Raw genomic sequence first — 24,265 nt, 5'->3', positions numbered from 1 at the left:
ACACTGGATTGTGTGTCTGTGGGACGGTGTAGTTACACTGGATTGTGTGTGTGGGGGAGGGTGTAGTCACACTGGATTGTGTGTGTGTGGGAGGGTGTAGTTACACTGGATTGTGTGTGTGGGGGAGGGTGTAGTTACACTGGATTGTGTGTGTGGGGGAGGGTGTAGTTACACTGGATTGTGTGTGTGGGGAGGATGTAGTTACACTGGATTGTGTGTGTGGGGAGGGTGTAGTTACACTGGATTGTGTGTGTGGCGGAGGTGTGTAGTTACACTGGATTGTGTGTGTGGGGGAGGGGTGTAGTTACACTGGATTGTGTGTGCGGGGGAGGGTGTAGTTACACTGGATTGTGTGTGTGGGAGGGTGTAGTTATCTTCGATTGTGTGTGTGGGGGAGGTGCCGTTACACTGGATTGTATGTGTGGGAGGGTGTAGTTACACTGGAGTGTGTGTGGGGGAGGGGTGTAGTTACACTGGATTGTGTGTGTGGGAGGGTGTAGTTCCACTGGATTGTGTGTGTGGGAGGGTGTAGTTACACTGGATTGTGTGTGTGGGGGAGGGTGTAGTTCAACTGGATTGTGTGTGTGTGGGGGGGAGGGTGTAGTTACACTGGATTGTGTGTGTGGGGGAGGTGTAGTTACACTGGATTGTGTGTGTGGGGGGAAGTGTCGTTACACTGTTTTGTGTGTGTGGGAGGGTTAGTTACACTGGATTGTGTGTGTGTGGGGGGGGTTTCGTTACACTGGATTGTGTGTGTGGGAGGGTGTAGTTACACTGGATTGTATGTGTGGGAGGGTGTAGTTACACTGGATTGTGTGTGTGGGGGAGGGGTGTAGTTACTCTGGATTGTATGTGTGGGAGGGTGCAGTTACACTGGATTGTGTGTGTGGGAGGGTGTAGTTACACTGGATTGTATGTGTGGGAGGGTGTAGGTACACTGGATTGTGTGTGTGTGGGAGGGTGTAGTTACACTGGATTGTGTGTGCGGGCGGGTGTAGTTACACTGGATTGTATGTGTGGGAGAGTGTAGGTACACTGGATTGTGTGTGTGTGGGAGGGTGTAGTTACACTGGATTGTGTGTGTGGGAGGGTGTAGTTACACTGTATTGTGTGTGTGGGAGGGTGTAGTTACACTGAATTGTGTGTGTGTGGGAGGGTGTAGTTACACTGGATTCTGTGTGGGGGGAGATGTCGTTACACTGTATTGTGTGTGTGGGGGGAGGGTGTAGTTACACTGGATTGTGTGTGTGTGGGGGAGGTGTAGTTACACTGGATTGTGTGTGTGGGAGGGTGTAATTACACTGGATTGTGTGTGTGGGGAGGATGTAGTTACACTGGGTTGTGTGTGTGGGGAGGGTGTAGTTACACTGGATTGTGTGTGTGGGGGAGGTGTGCAGTTACACTGGATTGTGTGTGTGGGGGAGGGGTGTAGTTACACTGGATTGTGTGTGCGGGGGAGGGTGCAGTTACACTGGATTGTGTGTGTGGGAGGATGTAGTTACACTGGATTGTGTGTGTGGGGGAGGGTGTAGTTACACTGTATTTTGTGTGTGGGAGGGTGTAGTTACCTTCGATTGTGTGTGTGGGGGGAGGTGTCGTTACACTGGATTGTATGTGTGGGAGGGTGTAGTTACACTGGAGTGTGTGTGGGGGAGGGGTGTAGTTACACTGGATTGTGTGTGTGGGAGGTGTAGTTCCACTGGATTGTGTGTGTGGGAGGGTGTAGTTACACTGGATTGTGTGTGTGGGGGGGGGAAGGGTGTAGTTACACTGGATTGTGTGTGTGGGGGAGGTGTAGTTACACTGGATTGTGTGTGTGGGGGGAAGTGTCGTTACACTGGATTGTGTGTGTGGGAGGTGTCGTTACACTGTATTGGGTGTGTGGGGGGGAGGGTGTAGTTACACTGGATTGTGTGTGTGGGGGAGGAGTCGTTACACTGGATTGTGTATGTGGGGGGAGGGTGCAGTTACACTGGATTGTGTGTGTGTGGGAGGGTGTAGTTACACTGGATTGTGTGTGTGGGGGAGGGTGTAGTTACACTGGATTGTGTGTGTGGGCGGGTGTAGTTACACTTGGTTGTGTGTGTGGTAGGGTGTAGTTACAGTCGATTGTATGTGTGGGAGGGTGTAGTTACACTGGATTGTGTGTGTGGGAGGGTGTAGTTACACTGGATTGTGTGTGTGTGGGGGAGGTGTCGTTACACTGGATTGTGTGTGTGGGGGAGGGTGTAGTTACACTGGATTGTGTGTCTGTGGGACGGTGTAGTTACACTGGATTGTGTGTGTGGGGGAGGGTGTAGTCACACTGGATTGTGTGTGTGTGGGAGGGTGTAGTTACACTGGATTGTGTGTGTGGGGGAGGGTGTAGTTACACTGGATTGTGTGTGTGGGGGAGGGTGTAGTTACACTGGATTGTATGTGTGGGGAGGATGTAGTTACACTGGATTGTGTGTGTGGGGAGGGTGTAGTTACACTGGATTGTGTGTGTGGCGGAGGTGTGTAGTTACACTGGATTGTGTGTGTGGGGGAGGGGTGTAGTTACACTGGATTGTGTGTGCGGGGGAGGGTGTAGTTACACTGGATTGTGTGTGTGGGAGGGTGTAGTTACCTTCGATTGTGTGTGTGGGGGGAGGTGCCGTTACACTGGATTGTATGTGTGGGAGGGTGTAGTTACACTGGAGTGTGTGTGGGGGAGGGGTGTAGTTACACTGTATTGTGTGTGTGGGAGGGTGTAGTTCCACTGGATTGTGTGTGTGGGAGGGTGTAGTTACACTGGATTGTGTGTGTGGGGGAGGGTGTAGTTCAACTGGATTGTGTGTGTGGGGGGGGAGGGTGTAGTTACACTGGATTGTGTGTGTGGGGGAGGTGTAGTTACACTGGATTGTGTGTGTGGGGGGAAGTGTCGTTACACTGTTTTGTGTGTGTGGGAGGGTTAGTTACACTGGATTGTGTGTGTGGGGGGGGGGTTTCGTTACACTGGATTGTGTGTGTGGGAGGGTGTAGTTACACTGGATTGTATGTGTGGGAGGGTGTAGTTACACTGGATTGTGTGTGTGGGGGAGGGGTGTAGTTACTCCGGATTGTATGTGTGGGAGGGTGTAGTTACACTGGATTGTGTGTGTGGGAGGGTGTAGTTACACTGGATTGTATGTGTGGGAGGGTGTAGGTACACTGGATTGTGTGTGTGTGGGAGGGTGTAGTTACACTGGATTGTGTGTGCGGGCGGGTGTAGTTACACTGGATTGTATGTGTGGGAGAGTGTAGGTACACTGGATTGTGTGTGTGTGGGAGGGTGTAGTTACACTGGATTGTGTGTGTGGGAGGGTGTAGTTACACTGTATTGTGTGTGTGGGAGGGTGTAGTTACACTGAATTGTGTGTGTGTGGGAGGGTGTAGTTACACTGGATTGTGTGTGGGGGGGAGGTGTCGTTACACTGGATTGTGTGTGTGGGGGGAGGGTGTAGTTACACTGGATTGTGTGTGTGTGGGGGAGGTGTAGTTACACTGGATTGTGTGTGTGGGAGGGTGTAATTACACTGGATTGTGTGTGTGGGGGGGAGGTGTCGTTACACTGGATTGTGTGTGTGGGAGGGGTCGTTACACTGGATTGTGTGTGTGGGAGGGTGTAGTTACACTGGATTGTGTGTGTGGGGGAGGGTGTAGTTACACTGGATTGTGTGTGTGGGAGGGTGTAGTTACCTTGGATTGTGTGTGTGGGGAGGTTTCGTTACACTGGATTGTGTGTGTGGGGGGGAGGTGTCGTTACACTGGATTGTATGTGTGAGAGGGTGTAGTTACACTGGAGTGTGTGTGTGGGGAGGGGTGTAGTTCCACTGGATTGTGTATGTGGGAGGGTGCAGTTCCACTGGATTGTGTGTGTGGGGGAGCGGTATAGTTACACTGGATTGTGTGTGTGGGAGGGTGTAGTTACACTGGATTGTGTGTGTGGGGGAGGGTGTAGTTACATTGGATTGTGTGTATGGGAGGGTGTATTTACACTGGACTGTGTGTGTGTGGGGGAGGTGTCATTACACTGGATTGTATGTGTGGCAGGGTGTCGTTACACTGGATTGTAGGTGGGGCAGTGTGTAGTTACACTGGATTGTATGTGTGGGAGGGTTAGTTACACTGGATTGTGTGTGTGTGGGGAGGTTTCGTTACACTGGATTGTGTGTGTGGGACGGTGTAGTTACACTGGATTGTATGTGTGGGAGGGTGTAGTTACACTGGATTGTGTGTGTGGGGGAGGGGTGTAGTTACTCTGGATTGTATGTGTGGGAGGGTGTAGTTACACTGGATTCTGTGTGTGGGAGGGTGTAGTTACACGGGATTGTATGTGTGGGAGGGTGTAGGTACACTGGATTGTGTGTGTGTGGGAGGGTGTAGTTACACTGGATTGTGTGTGTGGGCGGGTGTAGTTACACTGGATTGTATGTGTGGGAGGGTGTAGTTACACTGGATTGTGTGTGTGGGAGGGTGTAGTTACACTGGATTGTGTGTGTGAGGGGGAGGTGTCGTTACACTGGATTGTGTGTGTGGGGGAGGGTGTAGTCACACTGGATTGTGTGTGTGTGCGAGGGTGTAGTTACACTGGATTGTGTGTGTGGGAGGCGTCGTTACACTGGATTGTGTGTGTGGGGGAGGTGTCGTTACACTGGATTGTGTGTGGGGGGGAGGGTGTAGTTACACTGGATTGTGTGTGTGGGGGAGGGTGTAGTTACACTGGATTGTGTGTGTGGGGAGGATGTAGTTACACTGGATTGTGTGTGTGGGGAGGGTGTAGTTACACTGGATTGTGTGTGTGGGGGAGGTGTGTAGTTACACTGGATTGTGTGTGTGGGGGAGGGGTGTAGTTACACTGGATTGTGTGTGCGGGGGAGGGTGTAGTTATACTGGATTGTGTGTGTGGGAGGATGTAGTTACACTGGATTGTGTGTGTGGGGGAGGGTGTAGTTACACTGGATTTTGTGTGTGGGAGGGTGTAGTTACCTTCGATTGTGTGTGTGGGGGGAGGTGTCGTTACACTGGATTGTATGTGTGGGAGGGTGTAGTTACACTGGAGTGTGTGTGGGGGAGGGGTGTAGTTACACTGGATTGTGTGTGTGGGAGGGTGTAGTTCCACTGGATTGTGTGTGTGGGAGGGTGTAGTTACACTGGATTGTGTGTGTGGGGGAGGGTGTAGTTAAACTGGATTGTGTGTGTGGGGGGAAGTGTCGTTACTCTGGATTGTGTGTGTGGGAGGTGTCGTTACACTGTATTGGGTGTGTGGGGGGGAGGGTGTAGTTACACTGGATTGTGTGTGTGGGGGAGGTGTCGTTACACTGGATTGTGTATGTGGCGGGAGGGTGCAGTTACACTGGATTGTGTGTGTGGGAGGGTGTAGTTACACTGGATTGTGTGTGTGGGAGGATGTAGTTACACTGGATTGTGTGTGTGGGAGGGTGTCGGTACACTGGATTGTGTGTGTGGGGGGAGGTGTCGTTACACTGGATTGTGTGTGTGGGGGAGGGTGTAGTTACACTGGATTGTGTGGGTGGGGGAGGGTGTAGTCACACTGGATTGTGTGTGTGTGGGAGGGTGGAGTTACACTGGATTGTGTGTGTGGGAGGCGTCGTTACACTGGATTGTGTGTGTGGGGGGAGGTGCCGTTCCACTGGATTGTGTGTGTGGGGGAGGGTGTAGTTACACTGGATTGTGTGTGTGGGGGAGGGTGTAGTTACACTGGATTGTGTGTGTGGGTGGGTGTAGTTACACTTGGTTGTGTGTGTGGTAGGGTGTAGTTACACTGGATTGTATGTGTGGGAGGGTGTAGTTACACTGGATTGTGTGTGTGGGAGGGTGTAGTTACACTGGATTGTGTGTGTGTGGGGGAGGTGTCGTTACACTGGCTTGTGTGTGTGGGGGAGGGTGTAGTTACACTGGATTGTGTGTGTGTGGGACGGTGTAGTTACACTGGATTGTGTGTGTGGGGGAGGGTGTAGTCACACTGGATTGTGTGTGTGTGGGAGGGTGTGGTTACACTGGATTGTGTGTGTGGGAGGGTGTAGTTACACTGGATTGTGTGTGTGGGGAAGGGTGTAGTTACATTGGATTGTGTGTATGAGAGGGTGTATTTACACTGGACTGTGTGTGTGTGGGGGAGGTGTCATTACACTGGATTGTATGTGTGGCAGGGTGTCGTTACACTGGATTGTAGGTGGGGCAGTGTGTAGTTACACTGGATTGTATGTGTGGGAGGGTTAGTTACACTGGATTGTGTGTGGGGGGAGGTTTCGTTACACTGGATTGTGTGTGTGGGAGGGTGTAGTTACACTGGATTGTGTGTGTGGGGGAGGGTGTAGTTACACTGGATTGTGTGTGTGGGGGAGGGGTGTAGTTACTCTGGATTGTATTTGTGGGAGGGTGTAGTTACACTGGATTGTGTGTGTGGGAGGGTGTAGTTACACTGGATTGTATGTGTCGGAGGGTGTAGGTACACTGGATTGTGTGTGTGTGGGACGGTGTAGTTACACTGGATTGTGTGTGCGGGCGGGTGTAGTTACACTGCATTGTATGTGTGGGAGAGTGTAGGTACACTGGATTGTGTGTGTGTGGGAGGGTGTAGTTACACTGGATTGTGTGTGTGGGAGGGTGTAGTTACACTGGATTGTGTGTGTGGGAGGGTGTAGTTACACTGGATTGTGTGTGTGGGGGAGGGTGTAGTTACACTGGATTGTGTGTGGGGGGGAGGTGTCGTTACACTGGATTGTGTGTGTGGGGGGAGGGTGTAGTTACACTGGATTGTGTGTGTGTGGGGGAGGTGTAGTTACACTGGATTGTGTGTGTGGGAGGGTGTAATTACACTGGATTGTGTGTGTGGGGGGGAGGTGTCGTTAAACTGGATTGTGTGTGTGGGAGGAGTCGTTACACTGGATTGTGTGTGTGGGGGAGGGTGTAGTTACACTGGATTGTGTGTGTGGGGGGGAGGGTGTAGTTACACTGGATTGTGTGTGTGGGGGAGGTGTAGTTACACTGGATTGTGTGTGTGGGAGGGTGTAGTTACACTGGATTGTGTGTGTGGGGGGAGGTGTCGTTACACTGGATTGTGTGTGTGGGAGGTGTCGTTACACTGGATAGTATGTGTGGGGGAGGGTGTAGTTACACTGGATTGTGTGTGTGGGAGGGTGTAGTTACACTGGATTGTGTGTGTGGGGGAGGGTGTAGTTACACTGGATTGTGTGTGTGGGAGGGTGTAGTTACCTTGGATTGTGTGTGTGGGGGAGGGTGTAGTTACACTGGATTGTGTGTGTGGGGGGAGGTGTCGTTACACTGGATTGTATGTGTGAGAGGGTGTAGTTACACTGGAGTGTGTGTGTGGGGAGGGGTTTCGTTACACTGGATTGTGTGTGTGGGAGGGTGTAGTTACACTGGATTGTATGTGTGGGAGGGTGTAGTTACACTGGATTGTGTGTGTGGGGGAGGGGTGTAGTTACTCTGGATTGTATGTGTGGGAGGGTGCAGTTACACTGGATTGTGTGTGTGGGAGGGTGTAGTTACACTGGATTGTATGTGTGGGAGGGTGTAGGTACACTGGATTGTGTGTGTGTGGGAGGGTGTAGTTACACTGGATTGTGTGTGCGGGCGGGTGTAGTTACACTGGATTGTATGTGTGGGAGAGTGTAGGTACACTGGATTGTGTGTGTGTGGGAGGGTGTAGTTACACTGGATTGTGTGTGTGGGAGGGTGTAGTTACACTGTATTGTGTGTGTGGGAGGGTGTAGTTACACTGAATTGTGTGTGTGTGGGAGGGTGTAGTTACACTGGATTCTGTGTGGGGGGAGATGTCGTTACACTGTATTGTGTGTGTGGGGGGAGGGTGTAGTTACACTGGATTGTGTGTGTGTGGGGGAGGTGTAGTTACACTGGATTGTGTGTGTGGGAGGGTGTAATTACACTGGATTGTGTGTGTGGGGAGGATGTAGTTACACTGGGTTGTGTGTGTGGGGAGGGTGTAGTTACACTGGATTGTGTGTGTGGGGGAGGTGTGCAGTTACACTGGATTGTGTGTGTGGGGGAGGGGTGTAGTTACACTGGATTGTGTGTGCGGGGGAGGGTGCAGTTACACTGGATTGTGTGTGTGGGAGGATGTAGTTACACTGGATTGTGTGTGTGGGGGAGGGTGTAGTTACACTGGATTTTGTGTGTGGGAGGGTGTAGTTACCTTCGATTGTGTGTGTGGGGGGAGGTGTCGTTACACTGGATTGTATGTGTGGGAGGGTGTAGTTACACTGGAGTGTGTGTGGGGGAGGGGTGTAGTTACACTGGATTGTGTGTGTGGGAGGTGTAGTTCCACTGGATTGTGTGTGTGGGAGGGTGTAGTTACACTGGATTGTGTGTGTGGGGGGGGAAGGGTGTAGTTACACTGGATTGTGTGTGTGGGGGAGGTGTAGTTACACTGGATTGTGTGTGTGGGGGGAAGTGTCGTTACACTGGATTGTGTGTGTGGGAGGTGTCGTTACACTGTATTGGGTGTGTGGGGGGGAGGGTGTAGTTACACTGGATTGTGTGTGTGGGGGAGGAGTCGTTACACTGGATTGTGTATGTGGGGGGAGGGTGCAGTTACACTGGATTGTGTGTGTGTGGGAGGGTGTAGTTACACTGGATTGTGTGTGTGGGGGAGGGTGTAGTTACACTGGATTGTGTGTGTGGGCGGGTGTAGTTACACTTGGTTGTGTGTGTGGTAGGGTGTAGTTACAGTCGATTGTATGTGTGGGAGGGTGTAGTTACACTGGATTGTGTGTGTGGGAGGGTGTAGTTACACTGGATTGTGTGTGTGTGGGGGAGGTGTCGTTACACTGGATTGTGTGTGTGGGGGAGGGTGTAGTTACACTGGATTGTGTGTCTGTGGGACGGTGTAGTTACACTGGATTGTGTGTGTGGGGGAGGGTGTAGTCACACTGGATTGTGTGTGTGTGGGAGGGTGTAGTTACACTGGATTGTGTGTGTGGGGGAGGGTGTAGTTACACTGGATTGTGTGTGTGGGGGAGGGTGTAGTTACACTGGATTGTATGTGTGGGGAGGATGTAGTTACACTGGATTGTGTGTGTGGGGAGGGTGTAGTTACACTGGATTGTGTGTGTGGCGGAGGTGTGTAGTTACACTGGATTGTGTGTGTGGGGGAGGGGTGTAGTTACACTGGATTGTGTGTGCGGGGGAGGGTGTAGTTACACTGGATTGTGTGTGTGGGAGGGTGTAGTTACCTTCGATTGTGTGTGTGGGGGGAGGTGCCGTTACACTGGATTGTATGTGTGGGAGGGTGTAGTTACACTGGAGTGTGTGTGGGGGAGGGGTGTAGTTACACTGTATTGTGTGTGTGGGAGGGTGTAGTTCCACTGGATTGTGTGTGTGGGAGGGTGTAGTTACACTGGATTGTGTGTGTGGGGGAGGGTGTAGTTAAACTGGATTGTGTATGTGGGGGGGGGAGGGTGTAGTTACACTGGATTGTGTGTGTGGGGGAGGTGTAGTTACACTGGATTGTGTGTGTGGGGGGAAGTGTCGTTACACTGTTTTGTGTGTGTGGGAGGGTTAGTTACACTGGATTGTGTGTGTGGGGGGGGGGTTTCGTTACACTGGATTGTGTGTGTGGGAGGGTGTAGTTACACTGGATTGTATGTGTGGGAGGGTGTAGTTACACTGGATTGTGTGTGTGGGGGAGGGGTGTAGTTACTCCGGATTGTATGTGTGGGAGGGTGTAGTTACACTGGATTGTGTGTGTGGGAGGGTGTAGTTACACTGGATTGTATGTGTGGGAGGGTGTAGGTACACTGGATTGTGTGTGTGTGGGAGGGTGTAGTTACACTGGATTGTGTGTGCGGGCGGGTGTAGTTACACTGGATTGTATGTGTGGGAGAGTGTAGGTACACTGGATTGTGTGTGTGTGGGAGGGTGTAGTTACACTGGATTGTGTGTGTGGGAGGGTGTAGTTACACTGTATTGTGTGTGTGGGAGGGTGTAGTTACACTGAATTGTGTGTGTGTGGGAGGGTGTAGTTACACTGGATTGTGTGTGGGGGGGAGGTGTCGTTACACTGGATTGTGTGTGTGGGGGGAGGGTGTAGTTACACTGGATTGTGTGTGTGTGGGGGAGGTGTAGTTACACTGGATTGTGTGTGTGGGAGGGTGTAATTACACTGGATTGTGCGTGTGGGGGGGAGGTGTCGTTACACTGGATTGTGTGTGTGGGAGGGGTCGTTACACTGGATTGTGTGTGTGGGAGGGTGTAGTTACACTGGATTGTGTGTGTGGGGGAGGGTGTAGTTACACTGGATTGTGTGTGTGGGAGGGTGTAGTTACCTTGGATTGTGTGTGTGGGGAGGTTTCGTTACACTGGATTGTGTGTGTGGGGGGGAGGTGTCGTTACACTGGATTGTATGTGTGAGAGGGTGGAGTTACACTGGAGTGTGTGTGTGGGGAGGGGTGTAGTTCCACTGGATTGTGTATGTGGGAGGGTGCAGTTCCACTGGATTGTGTGTGTGGGGGAGCGGTATAGTTACACTGGATTGTGTGTGTGGGAGGGTGTAGTTACACTGGATTGTGTGTGTGGGGGAGGGTGTAGTTACATTGGATTGTGTGTATGGGAGGGTGTATTTACACTGGACTGTGTGTGTGTGGGGGAGGTGTCATTACACTGGATTGTATGTGTGGCAGGGTGTCGTTACACTGGATTGTAGGTGGGGCAGTGTGTAGTTACACTGGATTGTATGTGTGGGAGGGTTAGTTACACTGGATTGTGTGTGTGTGGGGAGGTTTCGTTACACTGGATTGTGTGTGTGGGACGGTGTAGTTACACTGGATTGTATGTGTGGGAGGGTGTAGTTACACTGGATTGTGTGTGTGGGGGAGGGGTGTAGTTACTCTGGATTGTATGTGTGGGAGGGTGTAGTTACACTGGATTCTGTGTGTGGGAGGGTGTAGTTACACGGGATTGTATGTGTGGGAGGGTGTAGGTACACTGGATTGTGTGTGTGTGGGAGGGTGTAGTTACACTGGATTGTGTGTGTGGGCGGGTGTAGTTACACTGGATTGTATGTGTGGGAGGGTGTAGTTACACTGGATTGTGTGTGTGGGAGGGTGTAGTTACACTGGATTGTGTGTGTGAGGGGGAGGTGTCGTTACACTGGATTGTGTGTGTGGGGGAGGGTGTAGTCACACTGGATTGTGTGTGTGTGCGAGGGTGTAGTTACACTGGATTGTGTGTGTGGGAGGCGTCGTTACACTGGATTGTGTGTGTGGGGGAGGTGTCGTTACACTGGATTGTGTGTGGGGGGAGGGTGTAGTTACACTGGATTGTGTGTGTGGGGGAGGGTGTAGTTACACTGGATTGTGTGTGTGGGGAGGATGTAGTTACACTGGATTGTGTGTGTGGGGAGGGTGTAGTTACACTGGATTGTGTGTGTGGGGGAGGTGTGTAGTTACACTGGATTGTGTGTGTGGGGGAGGGGTGTAGTTACACTGGATTGTGTGTGCGGGGGAGGGTGTAGTTATACTGGATTGTGTGTGTGGGAGGATGTAGTTACACTGGATTGTGTGTGTGGGGGAGGGTGTAGTTACACTGGATTTTGTGTGTGGGAGGGTGTAGTTACCTTCGATTGTGTGTGTGGGGGGAGGTGTCGTTACACTGGATTGTATGTGTGGGAGGGTGTAGTTACACTGGAGTGTGTGTGGGGGAGGGGTGTAGTTACACTGGATTGTGTGTGTGGGAGGGTGTAGTTCCACTGGATTGTGTGTGTGGGAGGGTGTAGTTACACTGGATTGTGTGTGTGGGGGAGGGTGTAGTTAAACTGGATTGTGTGTGTGGGGGGAAGTGTCGTTACTCTGGATTGTGTGTGTGGGAGGTGTCGTTACACTGTATTGGGTGTGTGGGGGGGAGGGTGTAGTTACACTGGATTGTGTGTGTGGGGGAGGTGTCGTTACACTGGATTGTGTATGTGGCGGGAGGGTGCAGTTACACTGGATTGTGTGTGTGGGAGGGTGTAGTTACACTGGATTGTGTGTGTGGGAGGATGTAGTTACACTGGATTGTGTGTGTGGGAGGGTGTCGGTACACTGGATTGTGTGTGTGGGGGGAGGTGTCGTTACACTGGATTGTGTGTGTGGGGGAGGGTGTAGTTACACTGGATTGTGTGGGTGGGGGAGGGTGTAGTCACACTGGATTGTGTGTGTGTGGGAGGGTGGAGTTACACTGGATTGTGTGTGTGGGAGGCGTCGTTACACTGGATTGTGTGTGTGGGGGGAGGTGCCGTTCCACTGGATTGTGTGTGTGGGGGAGGGTGTAGTTACACTGGATTGTGTGTGTGGGGGAGGGTGTAGTTACACTGGATTGTGTGTGTGGGTGGGTGTAGTTACACTTGGTTGTGTGTGTGGTAGGGTGTAGTTACACTGGATTGTATGTGTGGGAGGGTGTAGTTACACTGGATTGTGTGTGTGGGAGGGTGTAGTTACACTGGATTGTGTGTGTGTGGGGGAGGTGTCGTTACACTGGCTTGTGTGTGTGGGGGAGGGTGTAGTTACACTGGATTGTGTGTGTGTGGGACGGTGTAGTTACACTGGATTGTGTGTGTGGGGGAGGGTGTAGTCACACTGGATTGTGTGTGTGTGGGAGGGTGTGGTTACACTGGATTGTGTGTGTGGGAGGGTGTAGTTACACTGGATTGTGTGTGTGGGGAAGGGTGTAGTTACATTGGATTGTGTGTATGAGAGGGTGTATTTACACTGGACTGTGTGTGTGTGGGGGAGGTGTCATTACACTGGATTGTATGTGTGGCAGGGTGTCGTTACACTGGATTGTAGGTGGGGCAGTGTGTAGTTACACTGGATTGTATGTGTGGGAGGGTTAGTTACACTGGATTGTGTGTGGGGGGAGGTTTCGTTACACTGGATTGTGTGTGTGGGAGGGTGTAGTTACACTGGATTGTGTGTGTGGGGGAGGGTGTAGTTACACTGGATTGTGTGTGTGGGGGAGGGGTGTAGTTACTCTGGATTGTATTTGTGGGAGGGTGTAGTTACACTGGATTGTGTGTGTGGGAGGGTGTAGTTACACTGGATTGTATGTGTCGGAGGGTGTAGGTACACTGGATTGTGTGTGTGTGGGACGGTGTAGTTACACTGGATTGTGTGTGCGGGCGGGTGTAGTTACACTGCATTGTATGTGTGGGAGAGTGTAGGTACACTGGATTGTGTGTGTGTGGGAGGGTGTAGTTACACTGGATTGTGTGTGTGGGAGGGTGTAGTTACACTGGATTGTGTGTGTGGGAGGGTGTAGTTACACTGGATTGTGTGTGTGGGGGAGGGTGTAGTTACACTGGATTGTGTGTGGGGGGGAGGTGTCGTTACACTGGATTGTGTGTGTGGGGGGAGGGTGTAGTTACACTGGATTGTGTGTGTGTGGGGGAGGTGTAGTTACACTGGATTGTGTGTGTGGGAGGGTGTAATTACACTGGATTGTGTGTGTGGGGGGGAGGTGTCGTTAAACTGGATTGTGTGTGTGGGAGGAGTCGTTACACTGGATTGTGTGTGTGGGGGAGGGTGTAGTTACACTGGATTGTGTGTGTGGGGGGGAGGGTGTAGTTACACTGGATTGTGTGTGTGGGGGAGGTGTAGTTACACTGGATTGTGTGTGTGGGAGGGTGTAGTTACACTGGATTGTGTGTGTGGGGGGAGGTGTCGTTACACTGGATTGTGTGTGTGGGAGGTGTCGTTACACTGGATAGTATGTGTGGGGGAGGGTGTAGTTACACTGGATTGTGTGTGTGGGAGGGTGTAGTTACACTGGATTGTGTGTGTGGGGGAGGGTGTAGTTACACTGGATTGTGTGTGTGGGAGGGTGTAGTTACCTTGGATTGTGTGTGTGGGGGAGGGTGTAGTTACACTGGATTGTGTGTGTGGGGGGAGGTGTCGTTACACTGGATTGTATGTGTGAGAGGGTGTAGTTACACTGGAGTGTGTGTGTGGGGAGGGGTGTAGTTCCACTGGATTGTGTATGTGGGAGTGTGCAGTTCCACTGGATTGTGTGTGTGGGGGAGCGGTGTAGTTACACTGGATTGTGTGTGTGGGAGGGTGTATTTACACTGGATTGTGTGTGTGTGGGGGAGGTGTCATTACACTGGATTGTATGTGTGGCAGGGCGTCGTTACACTGGATTGTAGGTGGGGCAGTGTGTAGTTACACTGGATTGTATGTGTGGGAGGGTTAGTTACACTGGATTGTGTGTGGGGGGAGGTTTCGTTACACTGGATTGTGTGTGTGGGAGGGTGTAGTTACACTGGATTGTATGTGTGGGAGGGTGTAGTTACACTGGATTGTGTGTGTGGGGGAGGGGTGTAGTTACTCTGGATTGTATGTGTGGGAGGGTATAGTTACACTGGATTGTGTGTGTGGGAGGGTGTAGTTACACGGGATTGTATGTGTGGGAGGGTGTAGGTACACTGTATTGTGTGTGTGTGGGAGGGTGTAGTTACACTGGATTGTGTGTGTGGGCGGGTGTAGTTACACTGGATTGTATGTGTGGGAAGGTGTAGTTACACTGGATTGTGTGTGTGGGAGGGTGTAGTTACACTGGATTGTGTGTGTGGGGGGGAGGTGTCGTTACACTGGATTGTGTGTGTGGGGGAGGGTGTAGTCACACTGGATTGTGTGTGTGTGCGAGGGTGTAGTTACACTGGATTGTGTGTGTGGGAGGCGTCGTTACACTGGATTGTGTGTGTGGGGGAGGTGTCATTACACTGGATTGTGTGTGTGGGGGAGGGTGTAGTTACACTGGATTGTGTGTGTGGGGGAGGGTGTAGTTACACTGGATTGTGTGTGTGGGGAGGATGTAGTTACACTGGATTGTGTGTGTGGGGAGGGTGTAGTTACACTGGATTGTGTGTGTGGGGGAGGTGTGTAGTTACACTGGATTGTGTGTGTGGGGGAGGGGTGTAGTTACACTGGATTGTGTGTGCGGGGGAGGGTGCAGTTACACTGGATTGTGTGTGTGGGAGGATGTAGTTACACTGGATTGTGTGTGTGGGGGAGGGTGTAGTTACACTGGATTTTGTGTGTGGGAGGGTGTAGTTACCTTCGATTGTGTGTGTGGGGGGAGGTGTCGTTACACTGGATTGTATGTGTGGGAGGGTGTAGTTACACTGGAGTGTGGGTGGGGGAGGGGTGTAGTTACACTGGATTGTGTGTGTGGGAGGGTGTAGTTCCACTGGATTGTGTGTGTGGGAGGGTGTAGTTACACTGGATTGTGTGTGTGGGGGAGGGTGTAGTTAAACTGGATTGTGTGTGTGGGGGGGGAGGGTGTAGTTACACTGGATTGTGTGTGTGGGGGAGGTGTAGTTACACTGGATTGTGTGTGTGGGGGGAAGTGTCGTTACACTGGATTGTGTGTGTGGGAGGTGTCGTTACACTGTATTGGGTGTGTGGGGGGGAGGGTGTAGTTACACTGGATTGTGTGTGTGGGGGAGGTGTCGTTACACTGGATTGTGTATGTGGGGGGAGGGTGCAGTTACACTGGATTGTGTGTGTGGGAGGGTGTAGTTACACTGGATTGTGTGTGTGGGAGGATGTAGTTACACTGGATTGTGTGTGTGGGAGGGTGTCGGTACACTGGATTGTGTGAGTGGGGGTGAGGTGTCGTTACACTGGATTGTGTGTGTGGGGGAGGGTGTAGTTACACTGGATTGTGTGTGTGGGGGAGGGTGTAGTCACACTGGATTGTGTGTGTGTGGGAGGGTGTAGTTACACTGGATTGTGTCTGTGGGAGGCGTCGTTACACTGGATTGTGTGTGTGGGGGGAGGTGTCGTTACACTGGATTGTGTGTGTGTGGGAGGGTGTAGTTACACTGGATTGTGTGTGTGGGGGAGGGTGTAGTTACACTGGATTGTGTGTGTGGGCGGGTGTAGTTACACTTCGTTGTGTGTGTGGTAGGGTGTAGTTACCGTCGATTGTATGTGTGGGAGGGTGTAGTTACACTGGATTGTGTGTGTGGGAGGGTGTAGTTACACTGGATTGTGTGTGTGTGGGGGAGGTGTCGGTACACTGGATTGTGTGTGTGGGGGAGGGTGTAGTTACACTGGATTGTGTGTCTGTGGGACGGTGTAGTTACACTGGATTGTGTGTGTGGGGGAGGGTGTAGTCACACTGGATTGTGTGTGTGTGGGAGGGTGTAGTTACACTGGATTGTGTGTGTGGGAGGGTGTAGTTACACTGGATTGTGTGTGTGGGGGAGGGTGTAGTTACATTGGACTGTGTGTGTGGGGGAGGGTGTAGTTACACTGGATTGTGTGTGTGGGGGAGGGTGTAGTTACACTGGATTGTGTTTGTGGGGAGGATGTAGTTACACTGGATTGTGTGTGTGGGGAGGGTGTAGTTACACTGGATTGTGTGTGTGGCGGAGGTGTGTAGTTACACTGGATTGTGTGTGTGGGGAAGGGGTGTAGTTACGCTGGATTGTGTGTGCGGGGGAGGGTGTAGTTACACTGGATTGTGTGTGTGGGAGGATGTAGTTACACTGGATTGTGTGTGTGGGGGAGGGTGTAGTTACACTGGATTTTGTGTGTGGGAGGGTGAAGTTACCTTCGATTGTGTGTGTGGGGGGAGGTGCCGTTACACTGGATTGTATGTGTGGGAGGGTGTAGTTACACTGGAGTGTGTGTGGGGGAGGGGTGTAGTTACACTGGATTGTGTGTGTGGGAGGGTGTAGTTCCACTGGATTGTGTGTGTGGGAGCGTGTAGTTACACTGGATTGTGTGTGTGGGGGAGGGTGTAGTTAAACTGGATTGTGTGTGTGGGGGGGGGGAGGGTGTAGTTACACTGGATTGTGTGTGTGGGGGAGGTGTAGTTACACTGGATTGTGTGTGTGGGAGGTGTCGTTACACTGTATTGGGTGTGTGGGGGGGAAGGTGTAGTTACACTGGATTGTGTGTGTGGGAGGGTGTAGTTATCTTCGATTGTGTGTGTGGGGGAGGTGCCGTTACACTGGATTGTATGTGTGGGAGGGTGTAGTTACACTGGAGTGTGTGTGGGGGAGGGGTGTAGTTACACTGGATTGTGTGTGTGGGAGGGTGTAGTTCCACTGGATTGTGTGTGTGGGAGGGTGTAGTTACACTGGATTGTGTGTGTGGGGGAGGGTGTAGTTCAACTGGATTGTGTGTGTGTGGGGGGGAGGGTGTAGTTACACTGGATTGTGTGTGTGGGGGAGGTGTAGTTACACTGGATTGTGTGTGTGGGGGGAAGTGTCGTTACACTGTTTTGTGTGTGTGGGAGGGTTAGTTACACTGGATTGTGTGTGTGTGGGGGGGGTTTCGTTACACTGGATTGTGTGTGTGGGAGGGTGTAGTTACACTGGATTGTATGTGTGGGAGGGTGTAGTTACACTGGATTGTGTGTGTGGGGGAGGGGTGTAGTTACTCTGGATTGTATGTGTGGGAGGGTGCAGTTACACTGGATTGTGTGTGTGGGAGGGTGTAGTTACACTGGATTGTATGTGTGGGAGGGTGTAGGTACACTGGATTGTGTGTGTGTGGGAGGGTGTAGTTACACTGGATTGTGTGTGCGGGCGGGTGTAGTTACACTGGATTGTATGTGTGGGAGAGTGTAGGTACACTGGATTGTGTGTGTGTGGGAGGGTGTAGTTACACTGGATTGTGTGTGTGGGAGGGTGTAGTTACACTGTATTGTGTGTGTGGGAGGGTGTAGTTACACTGAATTGTGTGTGTGTGGGAGGGTGTAGTTACACTGGATTCTGTGTGGGGGGAGATGTCGTTACACTGTATTGTGTGTGTGGGGGGAGGGTGTAGTTACACTGGATTGTGTGTGTGTGGGGGAGGTGTAGTTACACTGGATTGTGTGTGTGGGAGGGTGTAATTACACTGGATTGTGTGTGTGGGGAGGATGTAGTTACACTGGGTTGTGTGTGTGGGGAGGGTGTAGTTACACTGGATTGTGTGTGTGGGGGAGGTGTGCAGTTACACTGGATTGTGTGTGTGGGGGAGGGGTGTAGTTACACTGGATTGTGTGTGCGGGGGAGGGTGCAGTTACACTGGATTGTGTGTGTGGGAGGATGTAGTTACACTGGATTGTGTGTGTGGGGGAGGGTGTAGTTACACTGGATTTTGTGTGTGGGAGGGTGTAGTTACCTTCGATTGTGTGTGTGGGGGGAGGTGTCGTTACACTGGATTGTATGTGTGGGAGGGTGTAGTTACACTGGAGTGTGTGTGGGGGAGGGGTGTAGTTACACTGGATTGTGTGTGTGGGAGGTGTAGTTCCACTGGATTGTGTGTGTGGGAGGGTGTAGTTACACTGGATTGTGTGTGTGGGGGGGGAAGGGTGTAGTTACACTGGATTGTGTGTGTGGGGGAGGTGTAGTTACACTGGATTGTGTGTGTGGGGGGAAGTGTCGTTACACTGGATTGTGTGTGTGGGAGGTGTCGTTACACTGTATTGGGTGTGTGGGGGGGAGGGTGTAGTTACACTGGATTGTGTGTGTGGGGGAGGAGTCGTTACACTGGATTGTGTATGTGGGGGGAGGGTGCAGTTACACTGGATTGTGTGTGTGTGGGAGGGTGTAGTTACACTGGATTGTGTGTGTGGGGGAGGGTGTAGTTACACTGGATTGTGTGTGTGGGCGGGTGTAGTTACACTTGGTTGTGTGTGTGGTAGGGTGTAGTTACAGTCGATTGTATGTGTGGGAGGGTGTAGTTACACTGGATTGTGTGTGTGGGAGGGTGTAGTTACACTGGATTGTGTGTGTGTGGGGGAGGTGTCGTTACACTGGATTGTGTGTGTGGGGGAGGGTGTAGTTACACTGGATTGTGTGTCTGTGGGACGGTGTAGTTACACTGGATTGTGTGTGTGGGGGAGGGTGTAGTCACACTGGATTGTGTGTGTGTGGGAGGGTGTAGTTACACTGGATTGTGTGTGTGGGGGAGGGTGTAGTTACACTGGATTGTGTGTGTGGGGGAGGGTGTAGTTACACTGGATTGTATGTGTGGGGAGGATGTAGTTACACTGGATTGTGTGTGTGGGGAGGGTGTAGTTACACTGGATTGTGTGTGTGGCGGAGGTGTGTAGTTACACTGGATTGTGTGTGTGGGGGAGGGGTGTAGTTACACTGGATTGTGTGTGCGGGGGAGGGTGTAGTTACACTGGATTGTGTGTGTGGGAGGGTGTAGTTACCTTCGATTGTGTGTGTGGGGGGAGGTGCCGTTACACTGGATTGTATGTGTGGGAGGGTGTAGTTACACTGGAGTGTGTGTGGGGGAGGGGTGTAGTTACACTGTATTGTGTGTGTGGGAGGGTGTAGTTCCACTGGATTGTGTGTGTGGGAGGGTGTAGTTACACTGGATTGTGTGTGTGGGGGAGGGTGTAGTTAAACTGGATTGTGTGTGTGGGGGGGGAGGGTGTAGTTACACTGGATTGTGTGTGTGGGGGAGGTGTAGTTACACTGGATTGTGTGTGTGGGGGGAAGTGTCGTTACACTGTTTTGTGTGTGTGGGAGGGTTAGTTACACTGGATTGTGTGTGTGGGGGGGGGGTTTCGTTACACTGGATTGTGTGTGTGGGAGGGTGTAGTTACACTGGATTGTATGTGTGGGAGGGTGTAGTTACACTGGATTGTGTGTGTGGGGGAGGGGTGTAGTTACTCCGGATTGTATGTGTGGGAGGGTGTAGTTACACTGGATTGTGTGTGTGGGAGGGTGTAGTTACACTGGATTGTATGTGTGGGAGGGTGTAGGTACACTGGATTGTGTGTGTGTGGGAGGGTGTAGTTACACTGGATTGTGTGTGCGGGCGGGTGTAGTTACACTGGATTGTATGTGTGGGAGAGTGTAGGTACACTGGATTGTGTGTGTGTGGGAGGGTGTAGTTACACTGGATTGTGTGTGTGGGAGGGTGTAGTTACACTGTATTGTGTGTGTGGGAGGGTGTAGTTACACTGAATTGTGTGTGTGTGGGAGGGTGTAGTTACACTGGATTGTGTGTGGGGGGGAGGTGTCGTTACACTGGATTGTGTGTGTGGGGGGAGGGTGTAGTTACACTGGATTGTGTGTGTGTGGGGGAGGTGTAGTTACACTGGATTGTGTGTGTGGGAGGGTGTAATTACACTGGATTGTGTGTGTGGGGGGGAGGTGTCGTTACACTGGATTGTGTGTGTGGGAGGGGTCGTTACACTGGATTGTGTGTGTGGGAGGGTGTAGTTACACTGGACTGTGTGTGTGGGGGAGGGTGTAGTTACACTGGATTGTGTGTGTGGGAGGGTGTAGTTACCTTGGATTGTGTGTGTGGGGAGGTTTCGTTACACTGGATTGTGTGTGTGGGGGGGAGGTGTCGTTACACTGGATTGTATGTGTGAGAGGGTGTAGTTACACTGGAGTGTGTGTGTGGGGAGGGGTGTAGTTCCACTGGATTGTGTATGTGGGAGGGTGCAGTTCCACTGGATTGTGTGTGTGGGGGAGCGGTATAGTTACACTGGATTGTGTGTGTGGGAGGGTGTAGTTACACTGGATTGTGTGTGTGGGGGAGGGTGTAGTTACATTGGATTGTGTGTATGGGAGGGTGTATTTACACTGGACTGTGTGTGTGTGGGGGAGGTGTCATTACACTGGATTGTATGTGTGGCAGGGTGTCGTTACACTGGATTGTAGGTGGGGCAGTGTGTAGTTACACTGGATTGTATGTGTGGGAGGGTTAGTTACACTGGATTGTGTGTGTGTGGGGAGGTTTCGTTACACTGGATTGTGTGTGTGGGACGGTGTAGTTACACTGGATTGTATGTGTGGGAGGGTGTAGTTACACTGGATTGTGTGTGTGGGGGAGGGGTGTAGTTACTCTGGATTGTATGTGTGGGAGGGTGTAGTTACACTGGATTCTGTGTGTGGGAGGGTGTAGTTACACGGGATTGTATGTGTGGGAGGGTGTAGGTACACTGGATTGTGTGTGTGTGGGAGGGTGTAGTTACACTGGATTGTGTGTGTGGGCGGGTGTAGTTACACTGGATTGTATGTGTGGGAGGGTGTAGTTACACTGGATTGTGTGTGTGGGAGGGTGTAGTTACACTGGATTGTGTGTGTGAGGGGGAGGTGTCGTTACACTGGATTGTGTGTGTGGGGGAGGGTGTAGTCACACTGGATTGTGTGTGTGTGCGAGGGTGTAGTTACACTGGATTGTGTGTGTGGGAGGCGTCGTTACACTGGATTGTGTGTGTGGGGGAGGTGTCGTTACACTGGATTGTGTGTGGGGGGGAGGGTGTAGTTACACTGGATTGTGTGTGTGGGGGAGGGTGTAGTTACACTGGATTGTGTGTGTGGGGAGGATGTAGTTACACTGGATTGTGTGTGTGGGGAGGGTGTAGTTACACTGGATTGTGTGTGTGGGGGAGGTGTGTAGTTACACTGGATTGTGTGTGTGGGGGAGGGGTGTAGTTACACTGGATTGTGTGTGCGGGGGAGGGTGTAGTTATACTGGATTGTGTGTGTGGGAGGATGTAGTTACACTGGATTGTGTGTGTGGGGGAGGGTGTAGTTACACTGGATTTTGTGTGTGGGAGGGTGTAGTTACCTTCGATTGTGTGTGTGGGGGGAGGTGTCGTTACACTGGATTGTATGTGTGGGAGGGTGTAGTTACACTGGAGTGTGTGTGGGGGAGGGGTGTAGTTACACTGGATTGTGTGTGTGGGAGGGTGTAGTTCCACTGGATTGTGTGTGTGGGAGGGTGTAGTTACACTGGATTGTGTGTGTGGGGGAGGGTGTAGTTAAACTGGATTGTGTGTGTGGGGGGAAGTGTCGTTACTCTGGATTGTGTGTGTGGGAGGTGTCGTTACACTGTATTGGGTGTGTGGGGGGGAGGGTGTAGTTACACTGGATTGTGTGTGTGGGGGAGGTGTCGTTACACTGGATTGTGTATGTGGCGGGAGGGTGCAGTTACACTGGATTGTGTGTGTGGGAGGGTGTAGTTACACTGGATTGTGTGTGTGGGAGGATGTAGTTACACTGGATTGTGTGTGTGGGAGGGTGTCGGTACACTGGATTGTGTGTGTGGGGGGAGGTGTCGTTACACTGGATTGTGTGTGTGGGGGAGGGTGTAGTTACACTGGATTGTGTGGGTGGGGGAGGGTGTAGTCACACTGGATTGTGTGTGTGTGGGAGGGTGGAGTTACACTGGATTGTGTGTGTGGGAGGATGTAGTTACACTGGATTGTGTGTGTGGGGGAGGGTGTAGTTACACTGGATTTTGTGTGTGGGAGGGTGTAGTTACCTTCGATTGTGTGTGTGGGGGGAGGTGTCGTTACACTGGATTGTATGTGTGGGAGGGTGTAGTTACACTGGAGTGTGTGTGGGGGAGGGGTGTAGTTACACTGGATTGTGTGTGTGGGAGGTGTAGTTCCACTGGATTGTGTGTGTGGGAGGGTGTAGTTACACTGGATTGTGTGTGTGGGGGGGGAAGGGTGTAGTTACACTGGATTGTGTGTGTGGGGGAGGTGTAGTTACACTGGATTGTGTGTGTGGGGGGAAGTGTCGTTACACTGGATTGTGTGTGTGGGAGGTGTCGTTACACTGTATTGGGTGTGTGGGGGGGAGGGTGTAGTTACACTGGATTGTGTGTGTGGGGGAGGAGTCGTTACACTGGATTGTGTATGTGGGGGGAGGGTGCAGTTACACTGGATTGTGTGTGTGTGGGAGGGTGTAGTTACACTGGATTGTGTGTGTGGGGGAGGGTGTAGTTACACTGGATTGTGTGTGTGGGCGGGTGTAGTTACACTTGGTTGTGTGTGTGGTAGGGTGTAGTTACAGTCGATTGTATGTGTGGGAGGGTGTAGTTACACTGGATTGTGTGTGTGGGAGGGTGTAGTTACACTGGATTGTGTGTGTGTGGGGGAGGTGTCGTTACACTGGATTGTGTGTGTGGGGGAGGGTGTAGTTACACTGGATTGTGTGTCTGTGGGACGGTGTAGTTACACTGGATTGTGTGTGTGGGGGAGGGTGTAGTCACACTGGATTGTGTGTGTGTGGGAGGGTGTAGTTACACTGGATTGTGTGTGTGGGGGAGGGTGTAGTTACACTGGATTGTGTGTGTGGGGGAGGGTGTAGTTACACTGGATTGTATGTGTGGGGAGGATGTAGTTACACTGGATTGTGTGTGTGGGGAGGGTGTAGTTACACTGGATTGTGTGTGTGGCGGAGGTGTGTAGTTACACTGGATTGTGTGTGTGGGGGAGGGGTGTAGTTACACTGGATTGTGTGTGCGGGGGAGGGTGTAGTTACACTGGATTGTGTGTGTGGGAGGGTGTAGTTACCTTCGATTGTGTGTGTGGGGGGAGGTGCCGTTACACTGGATTGTATGTGTGGGAGGGTGTAGTTACACTGGAGTGTGTGTGGGGGAGGGGTGTAGTTACACTGTATTGTGTGTGTGGGAGGGTGTAGTTCCACTGGATTGTGTGTGTGGGAGGGTGTAGTTACACTGGATTGTGTGTGTGGGGGAGGGTGTAGTTAAACTGGATTGTGTGTGTGGGGGGGGAGGGTGTAGTTACACTGGATTGTGTGTGTGGGGGAGGTGTAGTTACACTGGATTGTGTGTGTGGGGGGAAGTGTCGTTACACTGTTTTGTGTGTGTGGGAGGGTTAGTTACACTGGATTGTGTGTGTGGGGGGGGGGTTTCGTTACACTGGATTGTGTGTGTGGGAGGGTGTAGTTACACTGGATTGTATGTGTGGGAGGGTGTAGTTACACTGGATTGTGTGTGTGGGGGAGGGGTGTAGTTACTCCGGATTGTATGTGTGGGAGGGTGTAGTTACACTGGATTGTGTGTGTGGGAGGGTGTAGTTACACTGGATTGTATGTGTGGGAGGGTGTAGGTACACTGGATTGTGTGTGTGTGGGAGGGTGTAGTTACACTGGATTGTGTGTGCGGGCGGGTGTAGTTACACTGGATTGTATGTGTGGGAGAGTGTAGGTACACTGGATTGTGTGTGTGTGGGAGGGTGTAGTTACACTGGATTGTGTGTGTGGGAGGGTGTAGTTACACTGTATTGTGTGTGTGGGAGGGTGTAGTTACACTGAATTGTGTGTGTGTGGGAGGGTGTAGTTACACTGGATTGTGTGTGGGGGGGAGGTGTCGTTACACTGGATTGTGTGTGTGGGGGGAGGGTGTAGTTACACTGGATTGTGTGTGTGTGGGGGAGGTGTAGTTACACTGGATTGTGTGTGTGGGAGGGTGTAATTACACTGGATTGTGTGTGTGGGGGGGAG

The sequence above is a fragment of the Mustelus asterias genome, chromosome 11 (genome assembly GCF_964213995.1).
Source record: "Mustelus asterias chromosome 11, sMusAst1.hap1.1, whole genome shotgun sequence".
In the NCBI taxonomy this organism is placed as follows: Eukaryota; Metazoa; Chordata; class Chondrichthyes; order Carcharhiniformes; family Triakidae; genus Mustelus; species Mustelus asterias.
This window is presented reverse-complemented; position numbering follows the sequence as displayed.